Raw genomic sequence first — 14,863 nt, 5'->3', positions numbered from 1 at the left:
AGGACTGAAGTCAATATCACCCCAGGAGTGGTGTAAGGGTGGTGTAACTGGCCAAAATACTTCCCTTCCTCCATGTCTCAATGTCACCTTCCTACACATAAACAAATTATTCCCTCATGGCAGGAACTCCTTCATCATGCTGCAACAATTCTTGTGTTGGTGCAGGGAAAGCAAATCTGTGCAGGTGCATGGGGAATTGCGGGACTGTACCATATTCAAGTAAATATGGCACATCCCAACGTTACTAAACTGCTGCAGTGTCGTGTAACACATATTGTTGTTGCACTGAGCTGTGCCACTTGAGAAAAATCAGCCCAAAGCAAGCTTGCAACCTGTGGAACACAACCCACACAGGGTGAACCCACAACAGCTCAGACACAACTATATGTGCCATATGGGAATGGCACAACATAAAACACATACAACACATGGAGCTTGTCTGTGAACATCATGTGTGCAGCTGTACACATAGCTGAAATCTCACCATCTGACAAGATAGAAGGCCAGATTGAACAGAATATAACAGTGCATGGTGCTGCACCAATTTGGCAGTGTCACACACCATCATTTTCAAAATGTAGGGATGTGCTGTATTTAAAAGAATACGGCACAGCCCTGTGTTTCCCCCTGCACTAGTGCAAAATTAGCTGCCGTACGCCAATGCGGCCACCCTTTCACCATAGTGCAAGGATGGCTACGTTGGGGGGAAGATTGTTTTTGTGCAGGAAGGAGCCCTTTCCTGCACAACAACAATCTTAAATGGCAATTTGCTCTTTCTTTGTGGGCGGCAGAAATCTCTCCTTGTTTTGTCATGCTAACGTCACCCCTGGGGTGGTGTTAGTGTTTTGGCACTGTCTCAGGTTTCGGGCAAATTGTAAATCTGAGGTTGCATCAAAATCAATAGGTGTTCCGGTGGAACGCCCACCGGAACACCCATTGTACGCTCATATTTACAAGGAGGCGTAACCCCACAAAAATGTGCCATTACATCTCTTTTTAAATAGAGAGCAGTGCTTAGCGCCACAGGAGCGTCACAAAAAGTGATACTCAGGTGGCACTAGGGGCACCTAAATATGCTCCAAAATACCTTGTGAGCTTGACCCATTTGTGATCCACAATGCTACACATAATGTACAGCTACAACCTTGGGTCAGTAACATGTCACTGAGCCTCCAGTAGCAAATAAATTATGTGCCATGTCAACAGCCACAATAATCTAAGATTGAGTTAACACCATCTCATTTCAAAGGATGATGGCTTACCTCCTGCCGACCTGCCTGTCCTGGATTTTACAGATGAAATGGATAAACAGCTGCCAACCATCAAAGAAGAGACTCTCCAGGATGTCCTAGGATCCCTCCAGATACCACCGCCAGTTGCAGGGAGGACACACAGCGTTACGGGGTCTCCACATGAACCACCAAGCTACCAACACACACCACCAGCCAGTACTGACACAGCCCTGGACTCTGAGGACCCAGAGATCACCTTTCGGAGGACAGTGGTAGGAGTGCAACGGGAGCTGGCCATGCAGGTGCGGGTGGGAATGGAGACCATGGCAGGAAGCCTTGATGGAGTGCAGAGGTGCCTCTGTCAAAATAAGAACAACTCAGCTGCCATCATAGGCACCCACTACGTAGACTCCAGCAATCCCTGGCCGACATAGCTGCTGTCATGAGGCAGAGGATACAACGATTGCCCTCCCAAACTGGTAGGAGCATGACATACAACAGGCTGGGGGCCAAGCAGAATACCCTGGAGTCCATAGAGCAGGAAGTGGCCTCCATCAGGGAAAGCAAGGCTGCCTACCACTGTGATGTTGCTGCAGTGTTGAGAAATCAGCAGTTTCTCTTTGCTGCAGTGATGCCTTATGTGTTCCTACAAATGGCAGTTGCCAGGACCTTTAACTCCACATGTTTATCCCCTGATGTGTGTGTGTGGCCTCCTCTACCTCTACAACAGCACCAGCCATGGCACAGAAGGCACCACACACATCAAAGGGTGAAGCTGTGGAAGGAATAACATTCACAAGGAAAACCACCAGGTAGCACCAATCTGTGCTTCATGGACAGTATCTCCTTAGTTCTGGGCTTAATATCATGCCAGTGTTGTGACAGTCGGAAATGTGCTCTATTCACTCAAACACAGTTGGCTTGTCTACTATGTACTGTCATTGTCTCAATTCTTACCAATTACCAATTTTAAACCTCCTCACTAATACACACTTCTCATAACCATGTCTCATGACATGTCCCTCACACCTGGACTCTGATTGTGCTACATATGGCTAAGGTCCACTCACGGGGTCTGTGAACTGGGCATTGTATAGCATTTGAAATGCACTTGCACCTGTAAATAAAGCACCTTGTATAGATGTAGCATTTCAATGTTTACCGTGATCCATCTACTCAGCTAAATTATTGCATTGTGTGAATCCATGTCAATGAGTAAAGAACATCATCACATGAGTGCATTACTGTCAGACACAAAACCACACATTAGGGTCCTTACATGAGATAGGTGAATGATGGTGTTGTGGTCTATAGTCAACTTACTGAGTATTCCACACAAATATTGATCAGATATCCTTTGAAGTTCACATATGGCATGTACGACTCAGAACCAAGTCAGTGGTAATTTACCCAGATGAGAGTACCAGTACAACTAATTTGTGTGGTACAGAAGTGGCTAACCTTATCGGTGATGGGCACCTTTCAGTGTTGAAGGATACAGTTTAAAAGTTGCATGTTGTCATATGTGCCACACTGGCCAACAATGAAACTACAAGACCCCACTAATGACAATTGAAGTTCCATACTTACCTGTCCAAGATAAAGTATACATACACAATGTGAATGGCTGGAACAGTGGATGACAATTTTATGGACTAGTTGTTGTTACTTAGCAGCCAATTTGACAGCTCCTTGGTCATAGGGGATGCACATGGTAATCCATGGAAAGCAAGTCAGTAAACATACCCTAGGCCATAACTTCAACTTGGCCAGTGCACACATGAGAACCCCCAGACACTCAATAAACATGGAAAAATCTATATACAAATCAGGATTTATTGTAAATAATTATCAACTACATACCTAAAACTATCCTAAAAACGACCCTATCCTAAACTAACCAAAACTAACTTAACTTAACTTACAACTACACCTATGTAACCTAGTCTAAACTAATCTTACACATGTAACACCACACTCTAAACGTTGGCCCCCAACCACCTTAAGAGACAGGATACAATTAAGACAACATAAACTATGTCTACACATGTTCTAAATTAACCTACGGCCTAAACAAATATATATATATATTTTGTATTTTTTTATTTTTTGGGGTATTTTATATTTTTTACACAAATACCCTAACATGAGCCCCCAATAAAAAATAAGTACTAAAACCCACCTCCCAACTATACTCAACCTAACCTATGCCTACCCTACACTACTACACTAACCTAACACTATTCATCTAAAACCCAATCTAAAACTATTTACAACCATAATAGGGAGAGGGAAGGAACTGTGAGGGCGTGACACTAGCATTTTAAATTTTCTTCAATTATTTTGTAATATATACTTTAACATTTTCTTATTCTCCGCACTCTCCTTCTCCACCCGTCCAGTCTGGCCATCAAAGTGGCTATGTCCCGTCTCATGTCCCTTTCGAACCTGGTGCTCATGACCGCAGCAGGTGGCTGCACAGGTGCCTGGCTTCTTACAAGTGCAGCAGACGTGGAGGGGCAAGGACCTGCAGAGGCCACTTGCACCCCTGATGTTTTCCCCAAATTGTCCTTTTTCTTCTGCAACTGCTGTTGAGGTCCCCCATGTGAGAACACACGCCATTCCCTGTGGCTTTTTCCTTGCATAATATCCTTGCCATCCTGTGGTACCTGGCATCCACTTCCAATTTGTACCTGTACCTTTCAGCTCTTTTGTGGTATGTATGCGTTGCACAGGTGCCATATTGGCAGCTGAAAAAAGAGGATATTCAAGCATTACATACATCATTAGGTGGAGAAAGCACAGAAATGTAGGCCCTCATTATGACATTGGCGGGAATTCCCGCTTACAGCAGCAGTGACGGCTGACAACATACCGCTGCGGTGGTGAATATCCATTTACCAAATTATGATACACACACACCAAACTGACGGAATACTGCCACATACTCAAATCCGCCAGCCCAAAGGTCAGTGGTAATGTGTCAGTACGAACACCCATACCGTTACCCCAACAAAACAACGCCCACCACATTATGACCCACAAATCACCACAGTGGACATTCAATGGCGGTAAACCATTGGAGGTACACACCGACATGGTCTCAATGGCCACCCAAATACAAAACAACACAACATTGGTCTAAACGAAAATCGCACACCTGACACTGCTACACACACAACACCCAGCCACTCATAGTACTATAAAACACACACCACCCTTTATGAATACCAATAAGCGGCACAAGACTAACAAAAAGACCACTGAGACAACTACACACACATACCACAAACACCCATCTATCCGTCACACACCCCACATCTCACACCACATCAATTAACACCCTCTGCACAATACACACCACACAAAATCCATGTCCCCACTAAGGCACCCCCGTTTCACAGATGAGGAGTTGCGGGTCATGGTGAAGGAAATAGTCAGGGTAGAGCCACAACTATTTGGAGCACAGGTACAGCAAATATCCATTGCCAGGAAGATGGAGCTATTGCGGAGAATCGTGGACAGGGTGAACGCTGTGGGACAGCATCCAAGAACAAGGGACAACATCAGGAAGAGGTGGAATGACCTATGGGGGAAGGTACGTTCTGTGGAAGCAAGGCACCAGCTTGCCATCCAGAGGACTGGCGGTGGACCCCCATCTACTCCCCTACAGCTCACAGCATGGGAGTAGCAAGACTTGACAATACTGCATCCTGAGGGATTCACTGGAGTAGCCGGAGGACTGAACACTGGTGAGTCAACATTTACTACTTATCACCCCCATACCTGTATCCCATAACACTCCCTCACCCTGACTCCCATCACTCCACTCCATCCCACACACGGCACCTACACATCTGACTAACCACAATGTCAAGCCCTGCAGGCTATACCAATGCATGGACAGCCCTCCCAGCCCTGCATGGACACCCATCACCAAAGCATCCACAGCATAGAGAACCAACAATCTCACAATACATCACCATACACAAAGAAAGGTGGCAGGGCAACAGCAACAATAGAGGGGAAGCTAGGGATGTACAGTATGTCACAGACATGAAGTATAATACATCACTTACATCCCCACAGGTGCCCCAGCCAATCTCAGCGGCGAGGAGGTGCCATGAATATCCAGTCCCCCAGAAAGAAGATGCCCCCAGTGATGACAGTAGCTCTGGACTTCAGGATCTGTGTGAACTACCTGGCCCATCAGGGGCCACTGGTCAGTCGGTCACCCTACCCCACTCGCAGTCCACCACAGAGCCTCCCCCCTCAGTATCCAACACCACAGCACCCACGCAACGTCCCCATACCTCTGTCCTCAGATCACGTCAATCAGCAGTGAGACCACCTGTACAGGGACCCCAGTCCACACCTCACCCCCAAGAAAATCAGGGACATGGGGTCAGTGGTAGTGGGCACACCGTTCAGGGGACACAGGCACAGGTGAACATGGACACTGGGAGGACTGCTGTGCACCAGGGGGAGGACAGGCCCAGGGAACGGACTCTCCAGGAGGCACTCACTAATGTCCTGGGTGCTTACCAGCAATCCAGGGACAAGATGGGCCAGATCCTTACCAAAATGCAGGAGAATAAGTGGCTACTGGAGGTACACCATCAGGAGATCAGGGAGGATTTGCAGGCCCTCAACACCACCATGGTCTCCATAGCAGGGGTACTGGCAGATCTGGCCAATATCATGAGGGAATGGATAGCACACCAGTGGGCCCCTACCACTAGCCAGTCTGCTGACCAGCCCACCACTTCCGCTGCAGATAGTGGGCAGGAGGCCCTGTCACAGGACCCACAGGCCACCAGCACCCCTTCCCCTGCAGAAGATGAACCACCCTGCACACATTCCCTGCGACCCAGACAGAAGCCAGAGACACTTGCCAAGACCAAGACCACCACCAGGAAATGAGACCCTCCTGAATGTCCCCCATGTGTCCCACCCTGTCACCTTGTCCACTTTGAACTGACTTTGCTCCCCTTCCTATGGCCCCCTTGGACACTGGACCTGTGCTACAAATAGACTGGAACAATACCTTTGACTTTCCTCAACCATCACCCCATTCCATTGCACTTTTCTGTCAATTATTTGTACTACAATAAACACTCTTGAACACAACCTGGGTGAAAGTGTTTCATGTGATGAAAATGTGCATATATGGAAACAGTCCCATCATGTGCAAATGATCTGAACACTGTGATAGCATACATTTAATGACCTTTATCCGGCTGTTGTCATCACATCAGTACACAGTTGTTATATCACCAACATCTGAAAAATGAGAATTCATAGGTGACAGTAAGTAGAGATGCAAATGAAGTGAATGCCATCCAGCTACAGCCACACAGAAAACCTCAATAATCAGAGGAATGGTCAGTTCCACTGTCTCGCCTGTGTGTCATTAGAAGTATTGACATTCAACAGATGTTCTGTTGTCCACATCCTCATCCTCTGCCTCCTCAACCTCACTGTCCCCAGGGTCCACTGCTGCCACAGGAGCATTTCCAGTATTCTCCTCCTGCAGATAAGGTGCATGTTGTCTGAGGGCCAGGTTGTGTAACATGCAGCATGCACCATGCCACTACTATCTGTCAGTGAGAAGCACAGGGATCCACCTGTTAGATGGAGGCTTCTGAACCTGGCCTTCAGGAAGCCGAAGGTCCTTTCAATAATTCTCCTGGTTCACCCATGTGCATCATTATAACGATTCTCACTCCCGGTCCTGGCATTCCTCACAGGGGTTAGGAGCCACAATAGGTTTAGGTAGCCAGAGTCACCTGCAAGTACTGAGGGACAAACATTAGCCTTACACAATGGTATGGGGTTAACACCAGAAGGCATACACTGGCATAAATTGGGTGTGGAGTCAGGCTCACCAATTAGCCACACCCTGTGCCTCTGTAGTTGTGGCATCACATTTGGGATGCTGCTATTCCTCAGGATGAATACGTCATGCACCGACCCAGGATACTTGGTAGTGACGTGGGAGATGTACTGGTCAGGCAGGCACACCATTTACTCATTGAGTGAGTGGAAACTCTTCCGATTTCTGAACACCTGTTCATTCTGGCGGGGGGGACAAATGCAACATGTGTACCGTCAATCGCCCCAATAATATTGTGTATATGTCCCATGGCATTGAATCCTGCCTTCACAGTGGCCAAATCTTCAACCTGGTGGAAAGCAATTTAGCTGCACATGTGTTTCACCAGGGCAGACCAAACTATTGCCAGCATGATTGAGAACATTGCTGTGATATTCCTGCTGCCAAGCCCACTGTCACTTGGAAAGAACCAGTTGCCAGGAAATGGAGCTCTGATAGAACCTGCACAAGAGGGGGGATTCCAGTGGGATCACGGACAGCTGATATCAGACCAGGATCCAGTTGAGCACACAGCTCTGTGATAGTGGCCCTGTCCAGTCTACAGGTGAATATTATGTGCCTGTCCTCCAGTCGACAAGGGGTCTGTACATGGGGTCTTGTCTCCTCCTACGATTCATCCGCAGTGGTAGGTATCTAAGGGACACAAGAGTGAGTAGGGTGTCACAATTTGAACAATGGAACCACCACTTAAGTGTACATAGAGCAGTAATGTGATGGGACAATGGGAATGGCAATGTATGTGCAAATTATAGAAATGACTCAGTTCTCGATTATCTGTATGTTGTCCACCACCATAAAATGGTGACCACCAGTCCTGTATGTAGGGATAGGTGGAAGTGAGGTAATTCCACAGGCGTTGTGCATCATGGTTGAAGGTGTTCTTGCACCTCCGTGCTATTCCTCATTGGAGTACAGTGGCCAAAGGGGATCACCGGCGGTGGTGATGGTGCACACCGTCGCGGACGTGACCGCCATTTTCTGTTAATAACCTCACTGAATTCCTGACTTTCCACAGAACAACACCTACACTGCATGTGCTGCTGTGACCTGTGTCTGGATCCTGACATGGCCCATGTGACCGGGGAAAGGGCCCCTGCCTTCACTTCGGAGGAGTTGGAGAGTTTGGTGGATGGGGTCCTACCCCAGTATGAGCAGCTATAGGGGCCTCCAGACCAACAGGTGGGTATACCGTGGGCACGATGCATTTGACAAGATTGCATGGAGATGTATGTGCAAGCATCATGTCATTTTGGGGGATGGTATGTCTGGTGGTAGTGTACATGGTGGCCTCTGGGTGATGTGAGTGCCAATGGAGATGGAAAGGGATTTGTGGGCCATATGTGTGACAGGCTGGATTGTATGTGTAACGGTGTCCTCCTGTCTGTGTTTCATCTGCAGGTAAGCGCCCATCAGAAGAAGGGATTGTGGCGTGCCATCACTAAGGACATGCTGACCCTGGGGGTCTACAGCAGTGGGAGTACCCACTGCAGGAAAAGGTGGGAGGACCTGAGTTGCTGAGCCCGGAAGACAGCAGAGGCCCACCTGGGTATGGCCTCCCAACAAGGGAGGGGTGCCCGTCGGAACCTGACCTCCCTAATGGCCTGCATACTGGCGATGGCCTACCCAGAGCTGGATGGGTACTCGAGGGCATCATAGCAGCCACATGGGGGTGAGTACAGTGGGCGTTACAACTCTAATTGGTAGGTGGCATGGGATCTTGGTGGTGGGTGTCAGTTAGTGGGTACCCCTTAATGCCAGATCAAAGATCGCAGCATGATCCAGCTCAAGGGTAATGGTTGTATTGCTAAATCTGGTAACCCAGCTAGGTTGTATTCCATGTCAAACAGGGCTTAGTGACTCCCAGGAGGGGTGCACTTGGCGGGGGTTGGCTCACATCTTGCTGCGGTACCTAGCCAATGGAATGCCAGTGTGATGCATGGTGCTCAATCCTGATCCCTGTGTGTGACGGTAATATGTATGCCATTTGTGGTGTTGGTGCTACAATTGATCCAGTGCTCCCTTTCTCTCCCCCCCTTTTTCTTCTGTCATCCTGTCCATGTGTGCATGAGCATCATCTGGCTGAGGAGCATGGGCAACGGTGACAGAGGGAGCTGCATCCCACAGGACCCAGGAGGAAGAGTCCACCAACGAAGAGGGGACAGGTGGATGGAGGGTGAGGGGAGCTCCACAGCAGAGACAGGAGGTGACAACACTGACTCAGATTCCTCCTCTGAAGGAAGCTCCCTGGTGGTGGCGGACACCTATGGGTCCATCCCAGCTACAGGTACAGACACCACCCCAATACCAGCACCGCCCTCCCAGTAGTCCCTCACTGAGTTGCCCATGCCCGCTCACCCAGGAAGGTGAGCATCTCCTTCGCCCCAGGCACCTCAGGCCCTGCCCCAGTGAGCCCTGCCTCCCTGAGTGAGGAGGCTATTGACCTCCTGAGATCCATTTCCATAGGGCAGTCAACCATTGGGAATGCCATCCAAGGACTGGCACCCCGGATGCAGCAATGCAATGCATTCCGGGAGGGCATTCACAGTGTATTGGTGGCCCAACAGAGATTGTTCCAGGCTCTGGCCTACTCTTTGATGGCAGCCATTGTCCCTGTTCCTACGTCCCCCCTCCAGCTACCACTTCCCAGTCCCAATATCCACAACCCCATCCCATCCCATGTACACATACAGACAAGCATGCACACAAAACATCACGCAAGATTTGCACAGATAAACACAGGCAGCACACTACAGGCCACAAGCACTCACACAAACAACAGACAGTTGCACACACAACAACATCCACTGCCTCCACTGTCTCCCCCTCCTGCTCCTCCTCCCTCACTGTCACATCCGCACTCACACCTGCATGCACTGCATCAACAGCAACCACCACCATCACCACACCAAGCAGCACACACACCTCACTTGCAGACACCTCCACAACATCCATCCAGGTGTCCCCTGTGTCCTCTCCCACCCTGTCTGCCTCCTCCTAAGAGAAACAAATGCACGCACTCAAACACCCAACAGCTATCCACCTCACATCAGCACACTGCCCATGCACCTGTACCCAAGTCCAGCAGACATACACCTCCAACAACCACTCCCTCATCCTCCACTCCCCTACCTCCTCCATTATCCCTCCTCACTATCCCTAAGAAACTTTTCCTTGCCCAACTTGACCTCTTCCCTCCCCCTCAGTCCCCCCGTCCTGCCTGTAAAAGTAGGGTCACAACAACCCAGCCCAGCACCTCAGCAAAACAGCCTATGGGGACAGTGGAGCCACCTCCCAGTCGTTGAGCCAAGAAAAGAAATGATCCCACTCCACCACCCAAGAGAGGGAAGGATCCCACTCAACCACCCAAGAGAGGGAAGGATCCCACTCCACCACCCAGGAAAGGGAAGGTTCCCACTCCGCCAACTAAGAGAGGCAAGACACCCCTCAAACAACAGTGGGCAAGGAGCCCTCACCTCCAGCTGGGTCACAGCAGCCATCACCTTCAGCTGGGACACACCAGTCCTCACCTCCAGCTGGGACACACCAGCCGCCACCTCCAGCTGGGACACACCAGCCCTCCTCTCCAGCAGAGGGCATGTAGGCCACCCTCCAGGGACTGTTGTACAAGGAGCCCCCTCCAGAACCAGTGGGCAAGTTCCCCACCTCAGAGTCTGTAAGCTTGCACCCCCCAGCAAAGAAAAGTGGGCATGGAGCCCCCTCCAGAACCAATGGGCAAGTTCCCCACCTCAGAGACTGTGAGCTTGCACTCCCCAGCAAAGAGAAATGGGCATGGAGCGCCCTTCAGAACCAGTGAGCAAGTTCCCCACTTCAGAGACTGTGAGCTTGCACTCCCCAGTAAAGAGAAATGGGCATGGAGCCCCTCCATAACCAGTGGGAAAGTTCACCACTTCAGGTGAGGTGCCCCCACCCCGCTTCTCCCTGAGGTGCCTGGCCATTCCCAACATGATGCCCCTGCACGGTGTAGTGTGGATTATGTCAGGGGACAAGTTGGACCTTGGACTGTGCCCTGTGGCTATGTGGGCCTTTTGTACTTTGGACTGGCCATTGGCCTTTTCTGAACAGTGACTCGTGTGTTTCTTGTCACATGGAGAATATGGTGGCTGTCAGCATCAAATTACACTATCAGTTCTGGATAAGTGTTGTCCATTCATTATTGTGACGTGTGTCCTGTGAGGCTGGTTTTCCTCTGCAGCTGGTTATGTGTATGGTGCGTGTGTGGCTGGTGTGTGTTGTGCATGTGCGTGGCGCTCTCCTTTTCCTCCCTTCCTCCCTTGTGTGCTAGGCAGCTGTACTCACCGTCGGCGTTGGTGATCCAGGTGGAGCATGGCATAGAAGACTTGAAGTTCCGGTTCCTTGACAGCAATGGTCTTCTTGTGTCTCTGACGGTGAGTCTTTCGTCTTCTGTTTTCTGCTTCCACCAGGGTTTTGATGGCATTGGTACTGCCCCGGAAATCCTGGCAGTTTGCTATGTCTTAATATAGTCGGTGGCACCTTGTCTTCCGCCAGGCTATTAACGGCTACCGCCGTGGTCAGTGGTGTTAAGGCCCTGGCGGTTGGTATGGTGCATTGGCTGTCTATGGGAGTTATCACTGTCATAGTCATAATGTGGCAGTAATTACCGCCACTTTAACAGTCACCACCAATATCATAATGACCACCATAATGTACACCTCATCAGCAGATGACACATGCAGTCCACCACACATTCCTCCACAATGACTTACTCCTAATCTATGACTTTCCCCTACCAGCCATCTACGGAATCATGTACATGTCAGTGGGATGATCGCTATCCATTGACGACCATCAGGGCCCAGAGGTGAGTGGACTTATTTGCCCTTGATCAACATTTGTGTTGTCAAACTTGTGAGGATCACGTGCCCCAAGTATGGATTTCCTGTGTCCTTGTCAATAAAGGGGTCTTTGTATGCAATCCACCACACTGACACCCCTGGTGAAACATCAAGGCTTGCCCAACCATCATGGATGCAAGGTGGGGGGCATCTGATCGAGGGGCTGGAAACTTCTCACCTGCTATTCTAAGGTTTGGTAAATCTTCATTCATGTGTCCTGGTTTAAGACCTGGTCTGAGCATGCATTACAAGGGGGCACACCATTGCTCATGATGTGCCCACATGTACAAATAATGCAATGTCCCCAGAAAGTTTGGGCAAAGCCTGACAGCACATCAAAGTTGTCTACACATTACAGAACTAAAGCCCCCTACCCTGTGCTCTGTTGTGCTAAATGTGTAAAACGGCACACACGGTGGCTGTATGGGTGCCCTTAGGACCAGAGTGAGTTTGAAACTGCACTGGGTGCTGCTACAGTATTCTTATATATTGAACATCATGTGCACATTTATGTCAGACATCATCAAAGTACCAGGTACACAATCAGCATTCACATCATATGCACATGTGATGTGACCTACATCACTCACAAATATCATGGTGGCAGGAACATGTTGGGAAATCTGCTGAGATCTAGCTTGGCACAATTCATAGACTTTTCCCACAACCATCTGGAGCTGAGTTGTCTCCTAATTATGTACATTACTGACTGTTATCCAGCACAATATGGGCCCTTGCAGTACTCCAGTCTCAATTTATATCTGAAGGGTACTGAGGCACCTGTGGTGCAAGTGTCTCCTCCATAAGCCCTCTAGTGAGTCTATACATAACCTACATATGTACCGTCTGTTGGAAAATGGGTTATTGGCAAAGGCAGGTAAGGACCTACACTTAGCAATAGGGCACCACCATCCACTTAGGTCCAGTTGGGTCTCAGTAAATTAAGCCGAGCTCAACCCTTGGTAGCTTGGCAATGAGCGACAAGGCTTAATTTAGGAGACAAAGCGTAAAGCATTCAAATATCCCAAAACAGTAATTATATAAAACACAGGAAACAGTTCAAAAATCCGAAATCAATTAATAAAAATAGGAAATATTTTTAGCTTTAAAATAACAACAAAACAAATAAAATCGGATAAGGGGAACCGGAGATATGATTTTTTAAAGAATTAATGCTTTCTAGCACATAGAAACAAAAAGCCCCAATCTGGTCATCTGGTCGCACCTCGACCGGGGCAAAGTTAAAGTTAAAGGCCAACCGCGATGGAGCCTGGCTCGGCTTCAGCCCGCGGGAGGCCTCAGTCAAAAGTTTATCTTAGGATTTAGTTATCTTTCTGGAGATTTTCTTCAGACGGACAAACCTGCCAGTCCAATACGACCTCCTGGAACCCTTCCTCGGATACGCGTCGTGGGAGCCCTCAGTGGAGATTTTTACCTTCGGACTTAGTGGTTTTTTCGAGGTGAAAATCCTTTGACCGGTGCACACTTGAATCTTGATCCAACGTCCTTGGAGCCCTCTTCGGATACGATGTCTGAAGGTCCCAGTTAACTTCCTACGTTCGGATTTAGTCACTTTTTTGGAGATTTTCTTCACCGGGACGAACCTGCAAGTCAGGCTGGGTCGCAGTTGAGGCAAGCCATCTAGAGTTGCTGTGGCGGGTCAGTCCCTCTATGGAGCTTTTTTCCAAACGTTTTCCAAAGTTCTCCAAACTTCTGGATCTTCTTCCAGATGTTCATTTAAGGTTCTTTTGAGGTCCACAGTTCACTCCAATGTTCCAGAAGCTCTGAGATGCTCCTTGAGGGTGCGGACTACAACTCCCAGAATGCACCTGGTGCAAACTCCTTTTTGGCCACTGGTCAGCTGGTTGGATTCTTCAGCAGTTGGTGCAGGGGACTCTTGTTAGCAAGTTTTCACCTGTAGCAAACAGGGAGTCCCTCCTTGAACCAGTTGAAGCCAGGCAAAGTCCTTCTTGTGGTGAAGCCCAAGTGTGCAGCTGGTGCAATCCTCCAGAGTGCAGTGTTCAGGTGCAGGCCAGGGGTCCAGCAGGGCAGTCCTTCTTCTTCTGTAGTTCTTCCTTGTTGGAATCTGATAGGGATCTGGTAGGGAACTGAGGTCTGCCAGTTTTATCCTTGCTCCTGGGTGAAAAACAGGGGGGTCCTGGTTCTCCAAACAGGGGCATGGTCCTTCCCCCTGTGATGACCACTTCCTTGGAAGTGTGGCAAAAATCATTCCCAGGGAGCAACATTCCTCAAAAATCCATCATGGCTGAAAGTGCTCTTTGGAGGTTACATCTGGCTAAGCCTCCCACTGGTGTGGCTAAAAATCCTAAACACACACCTCTCCTGCCCTCTCCTAATCTAAACAAGGGGGCACCTAATTTTCTGGGTTTGCAGGATGTGAGGGTGTTACTGGGTTGCTCCAAATTTCCTTCCCTGCCTTTGAAGACCAGTTTGGCAGCACTCCCCCCTTCCTGTTTCCCCATCTGCTGAGGGACCATCTCATCCCCCAGGCACATCTCTTTGTGTTGAGGCAGGCCACTTCACACCTCATTAAGGCAGCCTGGCCAGATTGCCAGAGGCTGGCCAATCAGAGCAAAGCAGCAAAAACACTGCAGGGCTGAAGTTGGCAACTTTTCAGGTAAAGTTTAAAACTCCTTACCTGAACAAGTTATTTTAAATCCAACAACTGGAAGTTGTGGGATTTATTATAACACTTAGGCCCTCATTCCAACCACGGCGGGCAGTGGTAGCCGCCCGCCATGCGGTAACCGCCATATGGCCGCTCCGCGGTCAAAAGACCGCTGGGGCCATTTCAACTTTCCTGCTGGGCCGGCGGGCGCTAGCCAAGTTAGCGCCCGCCG

This window comes from Pleurodeles waltl, chromosome 7 (assembly GCF_031143425.1).
Source record: "Pleurodeles waltl isolate 20211129_DDA chromosome 7, aPleWal1.hap1.20221129, whole genome shotgun sequence".
In the NCBI taxonomy this organism is placed as follows: domain Eukaryota; kingdom Metazoa; phylum Chordata; class Amphibia; order Caudata; family Salamandridae; genus Pleurodeles; species Pleurodeles waltl.
This window is presented reverse-complemented; position numbering follows the sequence as displayed.